The sequence below is a fragment of the Pseudorca crassidens genome, chromosome 3 (genome assembly GCF_039906515.1).
Source record: "Pseudorca crassidens isolate mPseCra1 chromosome 3, mPseCra1.hap1, whole genome shotgun sequence".
NCBI classification, from domain to species: Eukaryota; Metazoa; Chordata; class Mammalia; order Artiodactyla; family Delphinidae; genus Pseudorca; species Pseudorca crassidens.
The window spans coordinates 34,631,732-34,649,494 of NC_090298.1; the positions used below are offsets into that span (position 1 = coordinate 34,631,732).

The 17,763-nt window shown below is 37.8% G+C and overlaps 1 protein-coding gene across 1 annotated transcript in view; it reads right to left on the reverse strand.

Moving 5' to 3' along the window:
- PLCXD3 (phosphatidylinositol specific phospholipase C X domain containing 3) overlaps positions 1–17,763 on the reverse strand; it is a 190,558-nt gene that overhangs the window by 79,976 nt on the left and 92,819 nt on the right. The window lies entirely within an intron of this gene.

Below are 17,763 nucleotides of genomic sequence, written 5' to 3' on the forward strand. Positions count from 1 at the left end.
CAGCCGTTCTCTGCCATCAAGATCTTTCTTAATCTCTCATGGTAAAAAAATAAGCCAACAATGGAAACTTGGGAAAAATGACACCAACAGTCTCATCTAGGGCCTGGTGATCCACCAGCTTCACCCTCCTGCCTCTTCCACATCTCAACATACATATGTTGATTTTATTGGCTGCAAAGCAAATGTGGTAACATTAAGGGATAGATTAAAAAATAAAGAAGATATGCAATTTTCCTACCTTTAAGAGAGCTTCCCTAGAGAAAACTATCCATTTACCCATATATCCTTTTAGTCTGTGTTCACATGCATTCATATTTTACATAGTTTGATTGGTGTGTACCAAGCACATTGGATTGTATCATCAATGTTTTTCGATAGTATTACATAGTCTTCAAATATTGTTTAAATGATTGCATCATATTGCACATGCTAATACATACTTTAACAATTCCTCTATTAGTATGCATTTTTGAGTTTCCTCTCATATAAATTATATAAATAAAAGTTCTTCCTTTCTTTTTTTTTACAAAAAATTGTCAGAAATTCAGTAGACACATTTTTGGAATGATTTAACAATCTTTCTTCCTCTATCACTTCTTCCTGCATCCTCTCAGAGTTGTGTAACTACCTTAAGAGAAGTAAAGGACACTAAAAGCTGGCTGTGGAAGTCATGGCAGTTATGAGTGGGGAAAATTACAGTGACAATGAACTCCTTTTCCACTCACTTCTGATAATGACCCTCTTCTAATCCCATACTTTTCTCAGTCAGCTCCCCACAAGACACAGGCATTTCTTGTTTCAGTTTTGATGCCTCACACCTCACACCTCTATTTCCTCAAGTATATTCTTTTTTGCCAGTCCTTAAAGTGTCTAGCCACTCAAGACCGTACCTCAAAGAATTCCCCATGCCCAAAAGCCTAGATATTATCTGGACCTGGAGGCACACTATTTAGAGCACACACAGAAACAAATACATCCCAAACAGCTGTTTTACTTCTTAAGGAAATTCTTTTATTTGAAAAATCTTTTTTATTGAGCCAGACTATTTGTATTGTCTTCTGATAGGAACTTTTCAGATTGGTTTTAAATTGTGGTCAAGTATGTACTCCATGTTCTTATTCACTTTTGGTGAACGAAAGTTAGAAGGATCTCCCGTGGTAACCAGTCATTTTCTAGTGATCCCAGGTTGATATAAAAACAAAACAAAACAAAACAAAAAGTAACAACAATAAACCCTGTTATTTACTGTATTACACTTGTTAGGGCTTAAATTTACTTAGGGAGTTAACACTCGATCACACAAGATTGCAAATAATTAAAAAAACAACTCCCTAATTAGAAGTTACTTATTTTATACAAGCCAAGCAAATACTTTGTAAGTGAATAAGCCCAAGATTAGATCATGAAAGTCAGAAACTCTGTGCAAACATAAGGAAGGGATTGCTGTGAGCTGGCTCTATTTCTGTGTCAGAACAGGCAGAACAAGAGGAACTATTACGGCCAGTTTGTTTTGCATTGGACTTGGAAGAGTCAATTCAAATCAGCAAATATATTTTGAACACCTGCAATGTAAAAGGAAACATGCTAAACACCATGAGGGATATGGACAAGTTCTAGCTCCAATAAACTCAAATGAATGTCTTTAAAAGAATGGTCCTGGGCTTCCCTGGTGGCGCAGTGGTTGAGAGTCTGCCTGCTGATGCAGGGGACGCGGGTTCGTGTCCCGGTCCAGGAAGATCCCACATGCCGCAGAGCGGCTGGGCCCGTGAGCCACGGCCGCTGAGCCTGCGCATCCGGAGCCTGTGCTCCGCAATGGGAGAGGCCACAACAGTTAGAGGCCCGCATACCGCAAAAAAAAAAAAAAAAAAGAATGGTCCTTACCTTTAAGGAATTTTAAATTAAAAATTCTATAGAATACTGCCAAGAAGGCTATTATTTTACTTTCCACTATTCATTTCTCACTGCCAGTGTACTTGAATTGCAGCATATTTGAATTCGCTGAATTAACTTCTTGGTCATCAAAATTTTTCTCAATACATTTGAGGTTACTAGTCCTATGGAGTGACTTGCCCCAAATCACACAGTGTATCTGTCAGAGTATCAACAGAAAACATATGGAAAAATCCAATTAGGATAATTCAAGGAGAGTTTATTTACAAAGGGAATATGTGGACGGGGTAATGTATAATCTCAAGGCTAGTAACAGCTGAAGAACTGTTGCCACTTCTAGGCTGCAAAGAATAAGGATAAGGAGTGTTACCAGAAACTGGTAGAAGAGGGCTGTAATGAAGGCTGCCTTGAGAGGGACAAGGAACTTCAGTGAAGGGACTCACCTGTCTCAAAGCAAGCTCAGAGAGGGATGCAGAGCAATAAATGCCCCAACATCACTTTCCTATAGCCACTTGAGGTACCTCCACTGGTTAAACTGAATTGTAAACCTGAGAACACAGAAACCCATTAATTAATTCCATAGTAGTGAGCCTTCTGAAACCAAGGGCAAGGTGAAGAACAGTGGAGAGATCTGGAGGGGAAAAGAAACAGTATCTGGGCATATAGCTTTGGTTGTAGTAGAGTTCTCCTAACTCTAAGTCCACTGTCAACTAGAACATAATTCTTCTCATATTACTCAAGATGCTTAATGAATTGAGTTGAGTTACTGAATTGAACCATAACTTCCCAACAGGAAGGAAGCACTGGGCATGTAATGTTGAGTCAGGGCCCAATGAGGGTGGGTCTCAGACCATCTCCTACTTTTAGAATTGGAATCAGATCAAAGAGCTGTACTCGGAAGCAGATGGGAAGCCAGTGTAGTGCCCAGGGCCAAGTGAGTAGAATGTTCCAAACGACCAGATCCATTCAGTATCCTCTTTTGCTAAACTGTGACACAACTCATCATGTGACAGGCCAGACACTGTGTGAAGTGTGGGACCATTGCCAAAGACAGATCTGGTTTGGCTTAAAAGAGACATGGTAGTTTTCAGAATTTGCAAGTTAACTCTGTGAAGTGTCTTTCCATGTGAGAAGAGATCTGGCAGGATGAAAAAGTTTAAGAACCATTGGTCCTTTGCACACATCTAAGACCCCTGCTCTAGTCAGAGGTGGAAGTGAACTCCAGAAGACAGGAGTAGATGCACATCTCTTTGTGGGTTTAAAGGCAGCTCTCTTAGAAAAAAGAACCCTCCTACACTGTTGGTGGGAATGTAAATTGGTGCAGCCACTGTGGAAAACAGTATGGAGGTTCTTCAGAGAAACTAAAAATAGAAATATCATATGACCCAGCAATTCCACTCCTAGGAATATATCCAGACAAAACTATAATTCAAAAAGATGCATGCACGTCTATGTTCATAGCAGCACTATTCACAATGGCCAAGACATGGAAAGAATCTAAATGTCCATTGACAGGTAAATGGATAAAGAAGATGTGGTACATATATACAATGGAATACTACTCAACCATAAAAAAGAATGAAATAATGTCATTTGCAGTAACGTGGATGCAATTAGAGATTATCATACTAAGTTAAGTAAGTCAGAAAGAGAAAAACAAATACCATATGATATCACTTATATGTGGAATCTAAACTATGACACAAATGAACCTATCTATGAAACAGAAACAGAGTCAGGGACATAGAGAATAGACTGCTGGTTGCCAAGGGGGAAGGATGTGGAAGAGGGTTGGATTGGGAGTTTGGAATTAGTAGATGCAAACTGGTATATATAGAATAGATAAAGGACAAGGTCTTACTGTACAGCACAGGGAGCTATATTCAACATTCTGTGATAAACCATAATGAAAAAGAATATATCAAAGTGACTGAGTCACTGTACAGCAGTAATTAACACAACATTGTAATTCAACTATACTTCAATTAAAAAAATAATAATAAAGGCAGCTCTCCTAAACCTCCACTACAGCAGAATCCCAGAAATAACAATTAATCTTATATGAATAAAAGACACTTCCCAGGACCAGTCATCAGACTGGGAGCACTGACATGTGTGGGCATGACAAGAACAATGGTGGGGCCATTTTAGGATGATATACTAGATATCTTATTAGACCTCTCTCTTTCCTTCTTGAATCTGTATTTAATAATAATGGTGTCCGTTATTCCTTTGTACACATATCTCATTGGGGTATTATGATAATCAAGGGAAAGATTGAAATAGCACTTTGTAAATTATAGAACTTTATACATATCACAATTGTTATTATTACCCATTGTGGGCTGTCTAAGCATCCCAGGAAGGAATACCTATTTCTACTCCTTATGATGGCTATTATCCTGAAAGATGGTTCCATTGCTGATACCTGCATTACAAAGAGAGTTTTCCCATTGTAGCTGGGTGGATAAGGTGATGAAATCTGCCTTCTCAGGGGCCCCAGCTGAATTCCTGGGTCAGCTTCCTCCTTCTCACCCCAGGAACTAGTAGCTAGAAGCAGATGATAACTCTTAGCTCAATACCAAGAGAGGGGCTCAGGGTGCTGTTTGATGAGACCATGAAAAAGTATTCCCTTGCTTCTTGTTCTAACTAGCAAGGCAAAAAGACAGCTGGTGACTGAAGACTCAATAGAGGAGGGGCAATCAGGTCTCTGAGAAATCCTTGGAGAAATCCCAAGGGAAGAAAAAAAAAATCCTGGAATGGAATAACACATTCATATTAACTACTCCCTGATTAGTAGTTAATTGTTGCAAATGAGTTTACCAATCTTTTCCCTGACTATTAGGAAAGTGTGACCACCACAAAGCTGTCAAGCTATGGCACAGATCTGTATTGTACAAACCTTTGATGACTGGACTTCTGTGAGGAAACCACAGATATTCGGGCAAGGTGACTCTGGTTACTAGGGGAGGGTGGCCAAGGAAATTTGCCTACAGTGGAGGCTGATCTGGCACACCTCAGACTGGCTGAACAGACTGGGCAGGTTTTCGGAGATTAGGATATATGGGATAGAGAAAAGAAAATAGCCTTATATGTTGTTTCATCTCACTACTTACTAACAGTTTGGAATTATCTATGTATTGTTTTTCAGAATTCAAATGAATATAGACACATAGCAGCATAGCGTTCTAGAAGCCAATGCATAAGCATGGTATCTATTTCTAAAACATCATTTTTTCCTGATATTTGAAGAAGGAATAGATTATTTTCATCAAACACATACACACATACATAAACATGAAGGAGAAGAGGACTTTCTTCTTTGTGGCAAGCTACTCTGAACAACGCACAGCCCCACACACCCCTGTCTGAGGGCTGCTGTTCATATACAGCCATTAGAAGTATTTGGATGGAAAATTCCAAGGAATTCTACGGATGTAAAGCCCTACATGGTAGCAGAGGGACAGGCAGTAGAAAAAGCCCTTAAAATCTTTTATAAACCTAGAAGTTGAAGACAAAAAATGAGTTATATTAAATTTTTGGTAAACAATATTTAACATGTGCCTGGTGATATCCTAGGCAATATACTGAAGTCCTCCAGGTTATGACTTAAACTAGATCAGGGGCTCCTAAAGTGGACGTAATATCTTCTTGTTCCCTCTCTTCTTCCTGCCACACCCCCTCCGCACATCTTTCACCCCAGTTTCCAGCTGAAAACACATTCACTCATAAACTATCTGAATCATTTGTTATTCCAACAGTGACACTGAATCACTCATAATTTTTTGGAAGACTATGACCCTCAAATATTTTTTCATTTCTTATATTCACAATGAAATGATGAACCATTACACTCCAAAAGGTTACATTGTTCACCATAAAGTCACCTTGTCAGTGGAAAGCAGTAGAGTCAGAGAGGGGCCAAGACTGAGCTGCAGGCAACAGAGTTCTGGGTTCTGCCATCTTGGAGGAGTGACTGAGGCCACAGCCCTTGACTGATGGAAGTGGGTCTTGCTTTACATCAATATTAGTTCCCTCTTCTCCTTCTTTGTAATTAGAAACATGAAAGTTGGAAGTTTGGAAGGATAGGCATTGGGGAGTAAGCATTTTGAAAGAAAATGCCCTCTAATGGGGTTTCCAGTGAGAAGGAAATTGGAAAATGCAACTAGTAGCAAGAGTCCCTCCCTTCCCAGTTCAATATTGTGGCTCAAGATTTTACAGCCACAAGTCTCCCCCAAATCAGATAATACTCCCTACCCTCAGGTTTCATGATAATAAAGATAACATCACAAAAAAAAGAGGACCTATGTCCTGTACAATGCATTCATTATCTAGAATAATTTCCCAGAATATTAGAATCAGAGCTAGAGGAAGATTTAAGAGATTTCTTAGGATATGATATTTTCTTTCCAATAGACAACATATATGGCAAGTCAGACAAATTTCCATGATGCCAAGACATAGTTGGAGTTTCGGGAAAATAGGAGGTAGCATTTTGCTCTACGTTCACCATGAAGTAACTCTTCTTCTTAGCTACTTGGCTACAGGTTAGATGAGGTAATCTCATTGTGCTTCAGTTTCCTTAGCTGTGAAATGGGGAAAATACCAGACTAACTTCACTCAATGGGCTGTTATGAGAATTAAGTGAGGTAATGCATGTAAAGCACTTAGCACAGTACTTAAATGGCAAAGAATTAACTGTTATAATTATGATTACTGTCAGAAAATTATTTCTCTGAGCTTCCTTCACAAGCTCCTTTAGTAGCCAGATAATTCCATGTTAGAGGTACATGGTACTTCCTTTTTTCTCTTTATCTAAATTGCTAACTCCCTTTATTTTTATTTTAATTCCTCTGTGTCAGATGTGTTATTGCCATAATACACTCGAATATTTTCAAAAAATATGTGGGGTATAAATTACAAATAAAAAATTAAGACCATGCCAGACAAAGATACCACAAAAAAAGAAAATTATAGGCCAATATCACTGATGAACATAGACGCAAAAATCCTCAACAAATTACTAGCAAACCAAATCCAACAACACTTTAAAAGGATCATACACCACGGTCAAGTGGAATTTATGCTAGGGAGGTAAGGATTTTTCAATAACTACAAATCAATGTGATACACCACATTACAAAACTGAAGAATAAAAATCATATGATCATCTCAATAGATGCAGAAAAAGCTTTTGATAAAATCCAACATCATTTATGGTAAAAAAAAAAACAACCAAACACAACTCTCCAGAAAGTGGGCATAGGGGGAACCCACCTCGACATAATAAAGGCCATATATGACAGACCCACAGCTAACATCATACTCAATGGTGAAAAGCTGAAAGCATTACTTCAGGAACAAGACACGGATATCCACTCTCGCCAGTTTTTTTTTTTTTTTTTTTTTTTTTTTGCGGTATGCGGGCCTCTCACTGTTGTGGCCTCTCCCGTTGCGGAGCACAGGCTCAGGACGTGCAGGCTCAGTGGCCATGGATCACGGGCCTAGCCGCTCCACGGCATGTGGGATATTCCCAGACCGGGGCATGAACTTGTGTCCCCTGCATCGGCAGGCAGACTCTCAACAACTGCGTCACCAGGGAAGCCCCACTCTCGCCAGTTTTATTCAACATAGTTTTGGAAGTCCTAGCCACAGCAATGAGAGAAGAAAAAAAAATAAAAGGAATCCAAATTGGAAAAGAAGAAGTAAACTGTCACTGTTTGCAGATGACATGATACTATATGTAGAAAATCCTAAAGACGCTACCAGAAAACTACTAGAGCTCAGCAATGGATTCAGTAAAGTTGCAGGATACAAACTTAATACACAGAAATTTGTGGAATTTCTTTGCACTAACAATGAAATATCAGAAAGAGAAATTAAGGAAATAATCCCATTTACCATCACATCAAAAAGAATAAAATACTTAGGAGTAATTCTGTCTAAGGAGGCAAAAGACTTATACTCTGGAAACTATAAGACCCTGATGAAAGAAATTGAAGATGACACAAACAAATGGAAAGATATACCATGTTCTTGGATTGGAAGAATCAATATTGTCAGAATGACTATACTACCCAAGGCAATCTACAGATTCAATGCAATCCCCATCAAATTACCAATGGCATTTTTCACAGAACAAGAACAAAAAAATTTTAAATGTTTATGGAAACACAAAAGACCCTGAATAGCCAAAGCAATCTTGAGAAACAAAAGCGGAGCTGGAGGAATCAGGCTCCCTGACTTCAGACTATACTACAACACAGCTACAGTAACCAAAACAGTATGGTATTGGCACAAAGACAGAAATATAGATCAATAGAACAGGATAGAAAGCCCAGAAATAAACACACACACCTATAGTTAATTAATCTATGACAAACTAGGCAAGAATATACAATGGAGAAAAGACAGTCCCTTCAATAAGTGGTGCTGGAAAACTGGACAGCTACATGTAAAAGATTGAAATAAGAACATTCTCTAACACCATACAAAAAAATAAACTCAAAATGGATTAAAACCTTTTCAGATTGACTTCTTTCATTAATATGCATCTTAACTTCTTTCATGTCTCTTTATGGCTTGATAGCTCATTTCTTTCTAGTACTGAATAATATTCCACTGTCTGGATACATCACAGTATATTTATCTATTCACCTGAAAGTAACATTTTGGTTGCCTCCAAGTTTGGGAAATTATAAATGAAGCTGCTATAAATATCCATGTGCAGTTTTTTTTGTATGGACATAAGTTTTAAATTCCTCTGGGTAAATACCAAGGAGCACAATTACTGGGTCACATGGTAAGAGTATATTTAGTTTTATAAGAAACTGCCAAACTCTTTTCCAAAGTGGATGTGCCATTTTGCATTTCCACTACCAATGAATGAGAGTTCCTGTTGCTCCACAGCCTCACCAACATTCAGGATTTTGGCCATCCTAATAGATATCTCGTTGTTTTAATTGCATTTCCCTAGTGACATATGATGTGGAGCATCTTTTCATATGCTTATTTGTTATGTGTATGTCTTCTTTGGTAAGGTATCTGTTAGGGTCTTTGATGTACTTTCTAATAAAGTTGTTTCTTAATTATCTTTTGTTTCTATCTGTTGTTTCAATGGATCTGGGTTTGTTCTTGCCATCTTATTTGTGCCTTCTATTTGCTAAACTTTTTCTTTCTGTCTTATTTTATTGTTTTCTGTCTTCTTTTGTATTAATCAAATTTGCTTTATTTCCCTCTTTTTCCTCTACTGGTTTGGGAGTTATGCATTTGATTTCTATTTTATTCTTCATCCTTAAAATTTTAACAAACATACTTACTCTACAGCCTAGCATTGATGTTTCTATCCTTCTCTTGAAAAACATAATATTAGAAAACTGAGTATTCCTTCCCACGTTATATGTCATTATTGTCAAAAATCTTATTTCTACCTTGATTTTAATCCTCTGCCCAAATTAATAATCATTGTTATTATTGTTTTGCATTTAATGTTCATTTAGATTTACTTCTGGCATCGTTGTCCTTAAAGTTTCTTTCTTTTTAAGGTAGTTCACTGATGAGGGTCTTTGAGTAATCAGGTGTGGGTGGGAGGGAGCGAGTGAGCCGCAGGGGTACAATGAGCTGGGCAGCTTGGTGCTGCAGCCACTTTTAGGTGGGCATCTCTGCAACTCCAGCTGCAAGGAGAAGGCAGGATGCCAGAGCCAGGTGTCCCGGTGCTCTAGGGCCCCTCACAGTCAGAAGTCCCCGAACTGGTTCTCGTCTTGACAGCAGGCTACCTGTAGATTTTGGCGGGATGTGTTTTGTGAGAGAACTGAGAGAACTCTCAGTTTTTGCTTTTCTGAGAATGTCTTTAATTTTGTTCTCATTTAAATAATTTATCTTAAAAGAGAATTCTAGAATGACTATTTTGGTACCAGTATTTTGAAGGTATTACTTCACTCTTTTCTGATCACTAATGATATTATTGAGAATTCTCCTAATAGATTTTATTCTTTGTAACATATTAATCTTTCCTGTCTTGTTGCTATTAAGAATTTTGTCTTTGTTGTTTTGCAACTATACTACATATGCTTGCATGTAGATTTCTTTTTTTGTTTGTTTTCCTATTCAGGATGCATGGGTTTTTTTAAATATGGGGATTCATGTTGCTAATCAAATCTGGAAAATTTTTAGCCCTGATTTCTTTGAATATTGCCCATTCTCTACTCTCTTTACTTCTTCAGAAATTCTATTAGTTTTACTTTTTACTCTTTAAACAGCTTTAGTGAGATACACTTAATACCATACAATTCACCCAGTTTAAAGTGTATGATTCAATGGTGTTTAGTATATCCCCAAAATTGTGCAGCCATCACAATATTAAAGCAATTGCATCCCTCATAAAAGAAACACCATAGCCGTTAGCTGTCATCCGCCATTTTCTCCCACAATTCTTATTCCCCTATCTTCAGCTCTAAGCAGCTACTGATCTCTTTTCTGTCTCTACGGATTTTCCTCTTCTGGATATTTCATATAAATGCAGTCTTGCAACATGTTGTCTTTTGTAACTGGCTTATTTCAGCTAGCATAATGTTTTCAAGGTTTATCCTTGTTGTAGCTTGTATCAGTACTTCATTACTGTCAGATAATATTTTATTACGTGGATAGATATACCAATTTTGTTTACTCACTCACCAGTTGATGAACATTTGGGCTATTTCCACATTTTGGCTGTTATGAATAATGCTGCTGTGAACAATCACATACAAATTCTTGTGTGGACATATGTTTCATTTCTTTTGAATATACCTAGGAGTGAAATTTTGGTTTATATGGAACTTTATGTTTAGCTTTTTGAGGAACTACCAAACTATTTTCCAAGGCAGCTACACCTTTCTCCTTACCAACCCTTGTTGTTTTCCATCTTTGGATTTTCTTGTTCTATCCTCCATGACTCTTACCCTATCATTCATATTTCCATTTCTTTCCTGTGGTGTTGCAATCTTGTTAATTTTCTCAGCTCTGTTTTCTAGTTCATCAAATTTCTTCAGCTGTTCATAATCTGCTATTACCCAATATCCTGTGCTTTAAATTAAGTGAAGAATCTTATATACACAGAAGTTTTGTTATATTTTTCGTATTTCTCTTATTCTTATAAATGACACCTTCCACTTTCCTTTTGGCTTCCAAATCTTATTTTAATAATCCAAATAATTATTCCAAATCTTATCTTTAATAATTTTAGCTATACTTACATGAATTTCTCTTTCAGGTGATTTGTCTACTATCTCAAGTTTTCTGGATGTCAGTCCTCCAGCCAGCCTTACAAATTAATTATTTGCTGTCTCATGTTTATGGTAGATAATTTACAGGTGTGTTTAGGAACTTTTTTGGTAGGTCATTTTAAGCAAGTATTGTTTTTCCTAAGGGGATCTTGACTCTCTTTCTTCGGGGAGTCTGGCTTGTTGAAGTGTTGCTCTCAAACAGTTTGGCGTTTTCTTCCTCCATTCACCCCACAAGTATAATTCACATGGGAACAACTTTTATGCCAATTTCCTCAGCCTAGGGTTTGAAGTAGCACTTAGGTAGGATAAATTTGGGCTCCAATCCCATTAAGGGAATATGGGAAACATTTTCTGATCCACTCAAAACCAGAAAAGAAACAAACATCTTGCACTTTTCCCAAACCAAGTAGTGAGTCCACTTAGTCGGGTTTCCTTGGGATAGTAGTCCTTCGATATTTTCATCTCTCATCAGAAGCCTCAGTATCTATTTTCCCCTTCTATGGGATCTCTTTGGATCATATATTTAGTCTTCTATCTCTGGGAAGATGTTCAAACTTAAGATTTATCCCTCCCCCCCACACCTTTTACCCCAATCTGTCATGGCTTAAATGGAAGATAGTTCCTCTAGTCTTTATCTCCCTCTCCATCTCTGGCTCACAGGAATTTCTGTATCTTTCTTCTAAGCTTAGACATATATTTAAAAAATTATATTTCAACCAGCATTCCTAGATGTTTGTTATGGACTGAATTTTGTCCCCCACAGAATACATGTGTTGAAGCTTGAACCCCCTAAACTCTAACCTTAGAATGTGACTGTTTGGACACAGAGCCTTTAAAGAGGTGATTAAGTTAAAATGAGGCTATTAGGGCCATTAATTCAATCTGATTGGTGTCCTTATAAGAAGAGGAAATTTGGATTAACAAAAAGAGACACCAGGGGTGTGAACACACAGAGAAAAGGTCAAGTGAGGACACAGCGAGAAGGTGGCCATCTGTAAGCCAAGGAGAGAGACCTCTGAAGGAACCAAATCTGATGAAACCTCGATCTTACACTCCCAGCCTTCAGAACTGGGAGAAAATAAATTTCTGTTCTTTAAGCCATCAGTCTGAGGTAGTTTGTTATGGCAGCTAACAAACGAATATAGTGTCTTAGCACAAGAGTCTTCATCCTTGTCTACTCTGATATTTTTTTCAGAAATTGTTTAATTTTTAAAATTATTACCACCACCTTCCCTACTTCCACCTCATAAAAGTTAGTGCACTTTTCTACACAAGGAAAATGCTTTATAGAGGTTTCTTACATTATTTAAAAACAAACAGTTGATGAGGAAAGGTAGTTTTTAAAAATTGGTGCCACAGTAAGATAAATAAGATGGGGTAAAACAAATGCTGGTTTTATTGATACAATATTTCAAAGACTCCCTGAGTTCAGGCTATTTCCAGAAACTTGGAATAGACAGACTATGGACAGACTTGGGAGAGCTGGAAGACAGTGTTTCTCCTCTGGGGAAGTACAGAATTATTCCAGCTTCCTAGAAAGTCTCTCTATATCCATATTACTCAGGCTACCCAAGCAGCCCAAACTTTGGGATTTCATTCAAAAGGAAAATGACTCATTCTATCTGTCATGCTAGGCATACTGTCAAACACCAAAACACATATGCAATATTACCTAATGAAAACTTTCACCACTCAAAGAAGCCATTGGACTCATGATCAGTTTTCTACTAGGGCTTGCTTAGGAAAGACCAAGTGATCCTTGAGTGAAGTTAGGAATGGATAAGACTGAAAACTAAATAAATGAAACAAGACAAAGAAGACACCACTACTGTGGGTGGGGGGAATGGACACATTGAATATCTGGAGATAATCCACTGCAGGGGTTTGCGCGGAAGCATGGAGGGATGGAGGGAGGAAAGGAGGAAGGGAGAAAAAGAGAGAACACTAATGATGTTATCTCTTGTTACCTTAGCAACTACCTGGTCAAACTGAATTGCAAGGATTGATTAAACAAGAGTATATACCAGATGATTTAAGGAAAATTCTGTGGATTTTTGTCTTATAGGACTGGGATTTCTAATATCACTGAATTTGGACCCCCAATCTTCTTGAACATGAATATGTTCATATGATTTCAAATAATAAAAAAGTCACAGTCAAATTTATTGGGAATGGATGCTGTGAATATGTGGGTGCTTTGGGAAATAAATGCCCATGAAAAAGAGAAACAAGGAAATATGATAAGGAAGGAAGATGAGAAAAAAAGAGAAAAAGGAATGAGAAGGAAGTCAGATCTGAGACTTTTCTGTAAGAGTTAACATCTATTCACATCCAAATTGATCCAAAATTCATTTGAGGAGTCAGATAAGTTAAAGTTTTAACTTATGTTTAATGTTCTTATTTAGCACCAATTAATTACAAGTGTCATAAAGGTAGAAAAATATGCAGTGTCTCATCAATCTTGATGCCAATATCAGAGGAAAGCAAATGTCAAAGATGGGGCCCAATGCCAAGTTGGTAAGGCATCTCCCAGTGATCTAAATCAAGAGAGAAGACTCTAGAGCAAGACTGTCAGAGTTTGAATCCTAGTTTGCCACTGTGCAGCCTTGAGCAAGTTACTTAACTTCTCTGTGCCTTAGTTGCCTCACTTATATCATATGACTAATAATAGTATTTACCCCATGAGGTTGTTATAAATTAAATCAGTTAATCGTTGTAAAGCACCTTTAACAGTTCCTGGAATATAATGAATGCTATAGAAATGTTTGTCAATAAAGTAAATACACATATTTAATTAATTTGTTTTCCATGAGAGAGCAATGAACCCAAAAAAGGTTTGCTGAATTGAAATGAATAGTTGCTTAGAACTCTGGTAGTTTTAGATTACAGAACCAAAATAGTGAACTCATAAAGAATTGGCCTGTCTATAGTTTTCCAAAGTTAAATATGGAAAAAGCATGAATTCAGTTTGTTGAAAATGCTGTATCTTGAAGCAGCAAAATTTTCTACATCTTCCGTCAGTAATGGGGCTTCATGAGGCAAGAAAATATAGGAAAGACATAAAATGCTCCACAAGCATGGTTGGGTTTTCACTTGCCTTCTCTTCTCAGCCTTTACCTGTCCAAAATTAACTCAGCAAGCCTGCAAGAGAATTCTCTGACCTGGATGGTGTGTGCCGTATGCTGAGGGACAGTACTCACTTATCTGTTCAGTGACCTTCGCTGGTTTCTCTCCAGGACACCTTCAAGGGGGCCCCTTATGTCCCTGGGGCTAACATAATTTGAAGATATTAATTACCCAAAGTCTTTGTGAGGGAGAATGAAATACTTAAATTATAAAATCATCCTTAAAAATGTACTATCAAGTGTAAAGAAAATAGAAATGTTTCCATGAAAGAGAGGGGAAAATTTTGGCACATCAGATATCTGTCCCCTCAGCCTATCACAATGCTTCCATCTTCTGCTTATCCAAGCTGGCTCTAAGAACAACTATTTTCCCCCAGCTTTGGCTGGCCAACTGGTTGTCCTCTAATGGATATTTGACCAAATTGCCTTCACTTGGAAATATGCCAGAAAGGAATTCTCTACTGAGGAGCTAATTGTACCACGGGCAAGAGTCACGGAACAGATGCACGAAACATCAGAATTAGAGGAGATTCATGCCAATACCCTGGACTGGAAATCATCTATTTCCATGTAGGGATTTAATCTCTCATTGATAATGTCCTGAATTCCAAGCACGAGATTTGGGATTACTACCTAAAATTTTATTTAATTAAAGAAGAGTCATAGATACAACTCCTGGCCTATTCTCTGGTCTGAATAGGAATGAGAAAAATACTTATTTAAGTATATTCTTCTCAGTATATGAGAGACTGTGCTAAGAGTTTGTAAAGGTAAAAAGTACACCAAGTATATAAAATATACTTCTTTTCTATGATCTTTCTTTTTTAAACCACTCTATTGAGGTATGATTGACATACAAAAAGCTATACATATTTAACGTCTACATGTTGATGAGTTTAGAGATTAGTATACATCTGTGAAACCATCACCACAATCTATGTCATAAATGTATCTATAAAATTCTTGATATTTAGACTTATAAATTTTTGCACATTACTTGGTGGTGACATTTGTATTAGGTTATAGATTTATTCATGTAATGTAATCACTTTAGTAATAAATGTATCCAAATTTTCTTGCCAAGGTAGATAATTTCGTAGAGATGTTCTAGAAATTATACAACATGAATTGGGAGGGAAATACTCACTAGATTTTACATTAAAGGGCTGGTTGCCTGTCTGTGTATTTCACTTTTCTGTTCTTCACTTAAAAATAAAACTAGCAGAACAAAATCCAATCATCCTTTTTGTTTGTTTTCTGACTAAATGGGAGTATTTCACATTAAAGCCCACAGAGGGAGGTCTCATTGACCTGGCTGTCTTGCTGACCCATTATTAACAGATCTCCAGTAGAAACAAGATTTTTGAAGGTAAGAAGCAGATAATTTCAGATTTCAGATGACACTTTGCTTTTAGAAATTTAGGAGGGGAATAGTAATGTGATTACCTCCAATTTCAAGTCACTCTCTTACAAATGGTCCATGATGGGTGCCAGGCCCATGAGGCTTGTTTTATGCCAAGAGCCCAGGGCAGCCACATGGGACCTCAAACAAGATGAGCAAGAGAGAAGCCAGAAAGTTGGAGCAAGTAAGATGAAGCAGAGGTGAGAGATCCCTCTGTCGGCAACATGAGAGGGACTTCCAACTACCCAGTGTCCGCCCAAAAAAGACACAGCTTTCCCTGGTTTCCTGCCCTCGGATGCTGTGAAATTGTTTAAATTGACTTTAGAATCCAGAGAGGATATGAATACCTGTTGAATATAATCCAGACTGAATATTACAAGGCCCCGTTCCCTTACTTTGTAATTTAAAATAAAAACAACTTTAACAATTGAATGCAGAAAGTGCAATTCTCATACTGGTAATAAAAGTAGAGGAGTTTCTTTCTAAGTGTTCCAATTGTGAAATTTGGGTAAGTTTATCAAAGCTGAAAAACTCTAATTTCTTTGGCTACCACTGCTTTTCTTGTGGCCAGTATCAGTTAATTCAAAAGGTAAAGGAAAGTAAGAAGGGAAGAGAAGGAAAGGGGAAGGAATGAAGGAAAGAAGAGGGAGAAGTTGTACTGAAATAAGGTCATTAATTCCTTATTATAATAATTAATTCTTTATTTATCGTATAAGGTCTTAAAATTTTCAGGGGTAAACGGCATGCCATTTTTTCAATGTCTACTCCCCCAGTAATTACTTTAAAACTGTCCTTTCCAAAGCACACCTTGCCAGAGAAAAGCAAGTGAGAGAACCAAGTTCCAAGAGGAAAGAGATGCTGTCAGTGGTGTCTGAGCACCCAGCGCAATCTGCCACAGTCAGTGCATGAAGGGCATTGGTTGAGCAAATAAATGGGAGCAAGAAGATGCTGCTTATTTTCATATAATAACTCAACTCACCGATGAAAAGAAAAACATGTAATCAATCAGTTGTTGTGTCTTAAATAAATAGCCGTGCTCCAGTGGCTCTCTCGACATTTTTGTTGAAGTGACCTGTTTATAGGTTGAATTGACTGCTGTATCTTTTCCCGTAAAAGGACCAAAAGGGCTGTCTACTCTGTCCACATCTCACTCTGTAGTTTTCTTTTGGGCCAGACCATTTTCTTATGTCACAAGGAACTTGACCTTATTTTCAAGGTCCTGGAGCAGCAAGCTAGTGCTGACGTTGAGGTCAGAATATTGCACTCCTGAAGCTCTGTGCAATCATCCTTGCAGAGCGCAGCCTGCTCTATTCAATCAGCCTGAGAGCAGTGCTCTCACTATTTTATGAAAGAGGAACTCGGAGGTAACCTGCACAACACCAGCCTGCTCTCTGCCTTTGTGGCCGCTCTCCTCTGCTGGAGTCAGATTGGGATGAGAATTTGGACTCTGCTACTTACCAACCAGGTAACCTTGGGTAAATCTTTGCTTCTCTGAGCCTCAGAATCCACACCCTAAGTGAAAATAATCAAACCAATCTCATTGCCCTGTTTGAAGATTATATGATAGTAAATCCCTAATGCTCATAACCTGGAATATGCCCAGTTTTTGTTAAGTGATACTTATCTCTTTCCCTTTTGCCCCCTTTCCCACCTATTATGTACCTAAATGATGCTAAAGAGAAAGTCAGAAAAATGGTCTGAGGTTGGCTCCCCCAAACCTCCCTATTGTAAAAAATCCCACTCAATCATTGCCAAAACACCTTTCCTCAGTCTCAAGTTCGAGGTGGCTAGATTAATTGCTCAGTGACCTCTGAGAGCAGTTTTATAGATTTTTCCATGTTTGCTCAGGCACAGAAGAAACAAGACCTGAGCTCTTGGTGCCAAAGTGGTTTTTCTATTACTGACACGAAAAGATGACAGTAAAAATTAGCAAATAAAATGCTCATCCTAGGAATGATTAAAGTGGTGTGAACACAGCCCTGCATTCTAATCAGCACCGTCACAGTAGAGAGAGAAAATTGTTGCAATATTAAGTTAAAACTTCGTGAATCAATTCTTAATGCACAGAAACAAAAATATAAAA